This window comes from Leptopilina boulardi, unplaced genomic scaffold (assembly GCF_019393585.1).
Source record: "Leptopilina boulardi isolate dan_hultmark-lab unplaced genomic scaffold, ZJU_Lbou_2.1 LbouV2_393, whole genome shotgun sequence".
NCBI lineage: Eukaryota > Metazoa > Arthropoda > Insecta > Hymenoptera > Figitidae > Leptopilina > Leptopilina boulardi.
Window position 1 is genome coordinate 1,864,907 of NW_026137966.1, and position 9,081 is coordinate 1,873,987.

Below are 9,081 nucleotides of genomic sequence, written 5' to 3' on the forward strand. Positions count from 1 at the left end.
ATTGAAAGATTGAAACTTTCATTTGAAAGTTTCAATCTTTCATGGACGAAAATTTCATTTGTTTCATGAAACATTGGAGAACCAATAGTGAGCCTTCATGTGCACATGCGCAATAACGTAATAAATATTTCAGGTTAGGTCAAAAAATAAACTTGTGAAAAGTTAATTATAATAATAAAATGTTTTACATTTTATTATATTATATCATAATTTTGCCTATGTTTCGAACTGAAATCAGTTCATCTTCAGGGCTAAAAATTTAAACAAAATATCACATTAAATAAATTTTCAATTAAAACAATTTAAATATAATAAATATCTGTTTTAATTTTCGAGTAATCGTTGGTATGCTATTTTTATGTATTATAATTATCGAGAGATATTTATTATATTTATTTAAACTGTTTTGATTGAAAAATTATTTAATGTCGTATTCTGTATGAAATGTTTATAGCTATGAAAATGAACAGATTCCAGTTCGAAACGGAGACAAAATTCTAATATAGTAATAAATCAAATATGACCAAAAAATCCGTATCACGTCAGGAATTTGAGTAAGATATGGGTAAATTCTTCAAAAACCGTATTTTTGAGGGTTTTGAGTATTTTTGTTTTTCTCCTTAATCCGACGTGCTGGAGACTTTTATATAAGCTTAAATTAAAGCTTAAACCTTACACTTTAAGACCCATATAAGCAAGATAAAAAAATTTGAAATTTTGAAAAAAATGGGGGTAAGGACCCCAAAAACCGTGCTATTAAGGTAAGAGTTTTCAGTATTTTTTTCTCCTTCATCTTACGTGCTAGAGAATTCTATATAGGCTTCAATTAAACATTAAATCGTACATTGTAAATGAACCAAAAGTTCTGAACGTTCAAATGAACAAAATATTTTTTTTCAATCTATAAATTATAAAAAATTATGATGTAAATGTAAAATAAAACAGTAAATTAAACAAATATTAAAGTCATAACTTCTTTTTAGATGTTTAAAACAAAATAAAATAATAAAATTCGTCATTAAAGAAGTTGCAAAAAAATTTTTGATCATTTGAACGTTCAAAACTTTTGGCTCATCATTGTAAGACAGTCATGTAAAGTTGGCACCAAAATCTCAAAAAATGAAAAATCCACAATGAGTTCTGGGTAGATTATCAACAATTCTAGAGTTCAATAAGTTTTAATTCAATAGTTCCGGAGATTTAGACCAGAAAATATGATATTAAAAAAATTAGGTGCTAACTTCACCCAGCACTATAATTTAGTAATATTATTTATATATTATATATATATTTTATTACTTGACTTATAAGATATTGCTGACTAGTGCTTGAACGAAGTGTTTTAAAAAATATTGAAATTGGAAATTTTGGCAAATCCCATATAAAAAAGGATATCCAAATTTCCATCCCGTGGGTAACCCGTTCTGTATATCCTAGGGATATCTTACACTGGATTTCCCGCAGTATCTGAGACGGGATATCTCATATTGGATATTTCATATAGACCATCCAAAATTAAATTGAGCTTTTTAAATTTTTTAAAATTGAAATAATAAAATTATGAAATGCACAATTATTTATTTATTTATTTGAAATTATAATCATAATACTTTTTTATTAAATTCTCTATCCATCAAATATATAAATATAAGTAAATATAATTTACCCCAATTTTTTTTTAAATTTTTATCTGGCGCTTATGGGTCTTACAAAGTCATGTGAAGTTGGCACCAAAATCTCAAAAAATGAAAAATCCACAATGAGTTCTGGGTAGATTATCAATAGTTCTAGAGTTCTATAAGTTTTAATTCAATAGTTCCGTAAATTTTGACCAGAAAACATGATATTAAAAAAATAAGGTGCTAACTTCACCCAGCACTATAATTTTCGCAAAAAAGAGTGCTGACATATTATTCCGATAGAAAATACAGAGTTATAGAGTTCTCTTATAAAACAAAAAATAGTTCCGCAAAATTTAAAAAATTTAAAGTTTTAGTTGATTTGACCGTAGTTTTGGCATCTTTATCAATAGATCAACAAATTATTCTTATGAAATTCTACTCTAAACTCAAAATAAAAAAAAGTGTTGAAATTTAAAATTTAAAAAAAAATTGTTTTCAAAAATTTGAGTTTTTATGAGTTTTGATAAGAGTTCTGCCATCTTCATCAAGAGTTGTACAAATTATTCTTATGAAATTCTACTCTAAACTCAAAATAAAAAAAGTGCTGAATATTAAAATTTTCAAAAATTTGAGTTTTATGAGTTCTAATAACAGTTCTGGCATCTTCATCAAGAGTTGTACAAATTATTCTTATATTTTACTCTAAATTTAAAATAAAAAAAAGTACAGAACTTTAAAATTTTCGAAATTTTTTTTTCAATTTGAGTTTTTATGAATTCTGATTAGAGTTCTGGCATCTTCATTAAAAGAAATTTTACTCTTAATTAAAAAAAAATGAACTTTAAAATTTTCAAAAAAATTTGAGTTCTCATGAGTTCTGATTAGAGTTTTGGCATCTTCATCAAGAGTTCTACAACTTATCCTTATGAAATTTTACTCTAAATTCAAAATCAAAAAGAGTGCTAAACTATAAAATTTTCGAAAATTTGAGTTTTCAGGAGTTCTGAGAAGAGTTCTGGCATCTTTATCAAGAGATCTACAACTTATTCTTATAACAGTTTACTCCAAATTCAAAATCAAAAAAAAAGCTGAACTTTGAAATTTCTGAAAATTTTTTTCAAAAATTTGAGTTTACATGAGTTTTGATTAGAGTTCTGGCATCTGCATCAAGAGTTCTACAAATTATCCTTATGAAATTCTAATCTCAATTCAAAATCAAAAAAAGTGCATTTACTATTTTCAGAATCTACATTTAACCCCTTCACTTTCAAAAAAATCAAAATTTTTTAGAGTTCTGAATAGTACTAACAGAGTTTTAGATTTCTCCTTTTTATCTAAAATAGTTCTGTACGAAAATTTTTTTTATTTAAAAAAATATTTAAATTACGTGTTCTTTAAGTTCTGATGGGTGTTCTGTTTACCCCCCACTAAGTTCTACAAAAAACACACCTACATTTTTTTTCTAAACTTAAAATTAAAAAATGGGAAAAGAACTAGGCGCAATTGCGCCTACATCTAGGGTTTCGTGGCGCTTTAAATTTTAATGTCAACTACTGGGACATGTCAACTATAGGGACATGTCTACTATATGGACATGTCAACTATTGGGACATGTCAATTACTGAGACAGATGAACTACTGGGACATGTTAATTATAGGGGCATGTTCACTAATGGGACATGTAATGTCCATTCGGGAAAATGTCCATTCAGTAAATGGAGGTTAGGGATCTGTGGGGCCCCAAAATTTGAATTTGGGAGCTATGGTGCCCCAAAATTTTAATTTGGGATCTGTGGTGCCCCAAAATTCGAATTTGGAAGCTATGTTTGCCCAAAATTTGAATTTGGGATCTGTGGTGCCACAAAATTCGAATTTGGAAGCTATGTTTGCCCAAAATTCGAATTTGGGATCTGTGGTGCCTCAAAAGTTTAATTTGGGATCTGTGGGGCCCCAAAATTTTAATTTGGGATCTGTGGTGCCCCAAAAGTTTAATTTGGGATCTGTGGGCCCCCAAAATTTTAATTTGGGATCTGTGGTGCCCCAAAATTCGAATTTGGAAGCTATGTTTGCCCAAAATTCGAATTTGGGATCTGTGGTGCCTCAAAAGTTTAATTTGGGATCTGTGGGGCCCCAAAATTTTAATTTGGGATCTGTGGTGCTCCAAAAGTTTAATTTGGGATCTGTGGGCCCCCAAAATTTTAATTTGGGATCTGTGGTGCCCCAAAATTCGAATTTGGAAGCTATGTTTGCCCAAAATTCGAATTTGGGATCTGTGGTGCCTCAAAAGTTTAATTTGGGATCTGTGGGGCCCCAAAATTTTAATTTGGGATCTGTGGTGCCCCAAAAGTTTAATTTGGGATCTGTGGGCCCCCAAAATTTTAATTTGGGATTTGTGGTGCCCCAAAATTTTAATTTGGCATCTGTGCCCTAAAATTTGATTTGGGAGCTGTGGTGCCCCAAAATATACTACGGACAGACGGACGCCAAAGTGAAACTATAAGGCTTTCGGCCATGGGCCACGAAACCCTAAAAAACTACGTGACTTTGAAATTTAAAAAAAATTCAAATAATTCAAAATTGAATTGCAAGAGTTTTGATTAGAGTACTGTTTGCCCCTCATTAAGTTCTACAAAAAACAGTAATAAAATTTTTTTCCATTTAAATTTCTTATCAAAGAAACTACAGGACTTTCAATTGACAACAATTAAAATATTTCGAAATTCAGTTCTAAGTATTCTGATAGTAGTTCTGTTTTCTCCCACTAAATTCTACAAAAAACCCTTAAGGGGTCTACCCACTTTAGACGCGATAAAATGAAGTTTGTTTTCTAGAATTTTTCTGATTGGTTTATATTATAAATATTGACATATAAGTTGTTAGACTAAAGAAAAACACTCCCGAAATACATGAAAAAATTTTTGTTATTTGTTTTTGTAAATTTTATATGCATGAAAATGGTAGTTGAAAAAAAATCCCACAACAATTTTTTTTCCGCGCTGTTGATGAAATCTCAGAAACGGCTCCACCGATCCTTACCAAATTTTTACCACTTATTCTTTGGGACCATAGCTCTTGCGCATATCAAGGGATTTTAAAAATTTTGATTCTAAATATTTTTTTTGGGCCCAAAACGGTCATAAACAACGTTTTTTTACATTTTTTTCGAAAAATGTCCGCCATTTTGCCAATTTTGCATAAAAAAAATCGTATGATATGCGCAATAGCTATCAACGTGCTGAATCTAATACCGTTTGAATTTTTTGTTTCAGACCATCCGTGTCAAAAATTTCATCAACAGCGCGCACCACACTTTTTTTAAACATATTTTTCAACATGTATTTTTAAATAAAAAAATTAATTGAAAAAAATCAAAAATATTTTTTTTTTTTTGCATTTCGAGAGTGTATTTATTATGTGCAATACCTCGCATATCAATATTTGTAATATAAAACTAAAAAAATATATGAAAATAGGCTATTTTTAGCCTGTCTAAAGTCCAAAGTCTTAGAAATCAAAATGTGTTAAATTGAACTCGCAACATAACTCTTGGAACTCAATTTTGAAAAAATTTTTTTTTTTTTTTAAATTTTAAGATCATGTAGTTTTTGTAATTTTAAGTTTAGAAAAAAATTTTAGGAGTGTTTTTTGTAGAACATAGTGGGGAGGGGGGTAAAAAGATTTCCCATCAGAACATGTGCAACTCGTAATATAAAAATTTATGAAAGTAAAAAAATTTTCGACTGTATATTTGCAGTTCTATTTTTAAAAACATAGGGAACTCTACAACTCTGTTAGAACTACTCAGAACTCAAAAAAAGGTTAATTTTGAAAAAAAATTTGTTTAGAATATCAAAGTTCACCCATTTTTTTTAATTTTAAATTTTGAGTAAAATGTTCTAAGGATAAATCGTAGAACTCTTTACGAAGTTGCTAAACCTCTTATCAGAACTCATAAAAACTCAAATTTTTGAAAAAAAATTTTCGGAAATTTCAAAGTTCAGCACTTTTTTTTATTTTGAATTTAGAGTAAAATTTGATAAGGATAAGTTGTAGAACTCTTGATGAAGATGCCAGAACTCTAATTAGAACTCATGAGAACTCAAATTTTTTCGAAAATTTCAAAGTTCAGCACTTGTTTTGATTTTGAGTTAAGGGTATGTGGGCGAAGGAGGTTTTTTTGTGGTTTGAATCTTTCTCTGAAATAAAAAATGATTTTGGGTTGAAATTCGGGAGAAATGATTTACTTTGGTACAAGGAATCTCGCTGTTCTACTTATTTACTACAACTTAACGCAAAAATAATAAAAATAAAGCAATAAATAGTAAAATAATGTGTTTTATCATAGTTCATTCAGCGGCCACTCGCTTAAATTGGCGCTGTTTACTGGAGCACTGACACACTCAAGCAACGACTCTGTATGCGCCGCCATCTTTTTTTCATTTTCGTTTAAAAATCCCACTTTTTAAACTTCATTTTTTTAATAATTTAACGCAAAATTATGTATTTTTCGGAGAACAGCGAGATTCATTGTAAGTACCAAAATCTATCATCCCTCAAAATTTTAGACAAAAATCTTTTCTCGTTTTAGAGAAGGATGTATACTAACAAAATACGTTTTTCCATACTAGGTCACGTGGGAGGTTCCCACATACCCTTAAGAGTAGAATTTCATAAGAATAATTTGTTGAACTATTGATAAAGGTGCCAGAACTTTGGTCAAATTGACTAAAACTTTAAATTTTTCAAAATTTTTAAATTTTGCGGAACTTTTTTTTGTTTTATAAGAGAACTCTAGAACTCTGTATTTTCTATCGGAATAATATGTCAGAACTCTTCTTTGCGAAATTTATAGTGCTGGGTGAAGTTAGCACCTTATTTTTTTAATATCATGTTTTCTGGTCTAAATCTACGGAACTATTGAATTAAAACTTATAGAACTCTAGAACTATTGATAATTTACCCAGAACTCATTGTGGATTTTTCATTTTTTGAGATTTTGGTGTCAATTATATAAATTATTATATAAATTATGTAAATTATATTTACTTATATTTATATATTTGATAGATAGAGAATTTAATAAAAAAGTATTATGATTATAATTTCAAATAAATAAATAAATAATTGTGCATTTCATAATTTTATTATTTCAATTTTAAAAAATTTAAAAAGCTCAATTTAATTTTGGATGGTCTATATGAAATATCCAATGTGAGATATCCCGTCTCAGATACTGCAGGAAATCCAGTGTAAGATATCCCTAGGATATACAGAACGGGTTACCCACGGGGTGGAAGTTTGGATATCCTTTTTTTATATGGGATTTGCCAAAATTTCAAATTTCAATATTTTTTAAAACCCTTCGTTCAATCACTAGTCAGCAATATCTTATAAGTCAAGTAATAAAATATTTTAAAAATGTAATTTCCTTTATTTGATTTATTTTGTGTAATATATTTTGGGAAAAAACATTTTTAATAACATTAAGTAAATTGCGAATGAAAAGCGTAAGTTTCAAAAAGAAAAACGTTTGCTTCACACAAAAATTATACAAAGAATTATACAAAAAAAAAAGTAAAAATGGAATTCATAGTTAAAGCTGTTCGAGGACCACCGTGCATAGTTAAATCAAACAAACGTATCATTTTTTTCCACTAACCCAGCGATATGTACAGGAGACATCATTTAGTCACAGTGTAAAAAAACCTGAAAATTTGAGAGAAATAACCACGTCATAAAATAAATAAATTAGATAGATAGATTAAAAAAGTAATTAAATTAATAAATACAATAATAAATTTAAAAAATTATTAAAATTAAGAAACGCGATCTGAAATAATAAGCGTTGCGATATTGTTAAATGTTAAAAAATATTTTTACCAAGATACCTTGGTTACAGTAAAGAATTTGGTAGATTTTAAAACAAAGGATAATGTCAGCCTTCGAAAAAATCTAATATTAATATGTATTTTATAATTATTTGATTTGAAACGAGACATGTTATATGAGATCCTGATCAATTGTCCGAATGTATGTTTGTATGTATGTGTGGACCCCTTTTTTGTGAACACAATAACTTAAACAGATTTTAATGGATTTGGGTAAAATTTGGTAGGCTTATTTATCACATTAATATCTCAAAATGGACGAAAGGATATTAAAAAATAACCAAAAAAAATTGTTATCGTCTTTTTTCCAAAAATTTTTTTAATCGAAAAAATTTTTAAATAGCAAAATTTAAGGTGATATATAATAAAATCCTATTTATTACGTCAAGACGAATCGATTGGTATATATAAAGTATAGATTTGATTTAAATTTAAAGAATTAGGTAATGAAAGTTAAAAAATCAAAAATTCACATTTTAGCTGGAAAATTTTGTATACTCAAATGTTTATATTATTTATGTATGTTTATTTCAATGTTAATGTTTTCTCCACGAGGAAGCAAAATGTTCATGTAATGAACATCTGAATTTACAACTTGTTATTTTGTCTGACCGAATAAAATCCCTTTTTATTTGGCCAGCCTTAATTATTTAGTCCTGTTAATAATATTATTACACTTAACAAATAGTTAAATCACCATCTTATTCTGCCTGTGTATTGGCCGAATAAATAAACGTTATTTCTGCAGTTTTTACTCGTGCTCGTGACGTACAATCGCTAAATAATTAAAACAGCTTATTCTGACAGCGAACTAAGCGAACAGATGCAGCATTAATGTAATTTAAACCTTCGATTATACTGAGTGAACATGTAGGTCTTTCTTATTTACCGTTATTATCCGAAAAAACACCCAAGATTCATAACTTGTTAAAGAAATTAATCCAATTTGGAAAGTGAATTGTCTGCCTGGATTGCCAGGAAATAACCTAAAAATTAAGATTAAACAAAAGACTTGCCTATTGTTACTCACCTTGTGAGACATTCAGGCGATGCCAGAGCGCGTATGATCCGATAAAACTTACAACTTCAAAGACTAAAAAAGCTTTCAGGAAAATGCCACTAAACTGATTCTTTGATTTCTTAATTAACATACTAGGAGCAAAGATTTCCTAAAATGGAAATCATCAATACCGGGAGAAACCAGCGACGAAATAACAAAACTTGAGTATAATATAGCTACTGACCGACATTAAACATACTACACAAATTATAAGGGCCAACGCACAATAGTTTCGGGAAAGTCATTTGTGAAGGCCTGAGCAGCATAGAAACGTAACCGGAATCGTAATCGCAAACGCAACCGGAAGAATGAGTTAGAGAACGATAGACATATTGTTTGTCCTTCTCTAACTCATTCTTCCGGTTGCGTTTGCGATTACGATTCCGGTTACGTTTCTATTCTGCGTTGGCCTTGAACGAGTGAATGGATATGTTCTTGTGACGTCTGGGCCGTTTCTACGGAAGCTTCTACGCGCCACCGCCACCTCGTAATGGAGCGTCTCCAATAGGAA

General features: G+C 29.3%; 1 protein-coding gene across 2 annotated transcripts in view; it reads right to left on the bottom strand.

Annotated features, from left to right (window-relative positions):
* The window catches only part of LOC127288770 (tubulin-specific chaperone C), a 35,313-nt gene extending 26,501 nt beyond the window's left edge, over window positions 1-8,812 (bottom strand). The window contains exon 1 of one of the 2 annotated variants that reach the window (XM_051316409.1): window positions 8,541-8,812. The gene's annotated coding sequence lies outside the window, so the exon portion shown is untranslated. The other variant, XM_051316410.1, reaches the window with a different exon arrangement.
* Window positions 8,813-9,081: the final 269 nt, after the last annotated feature.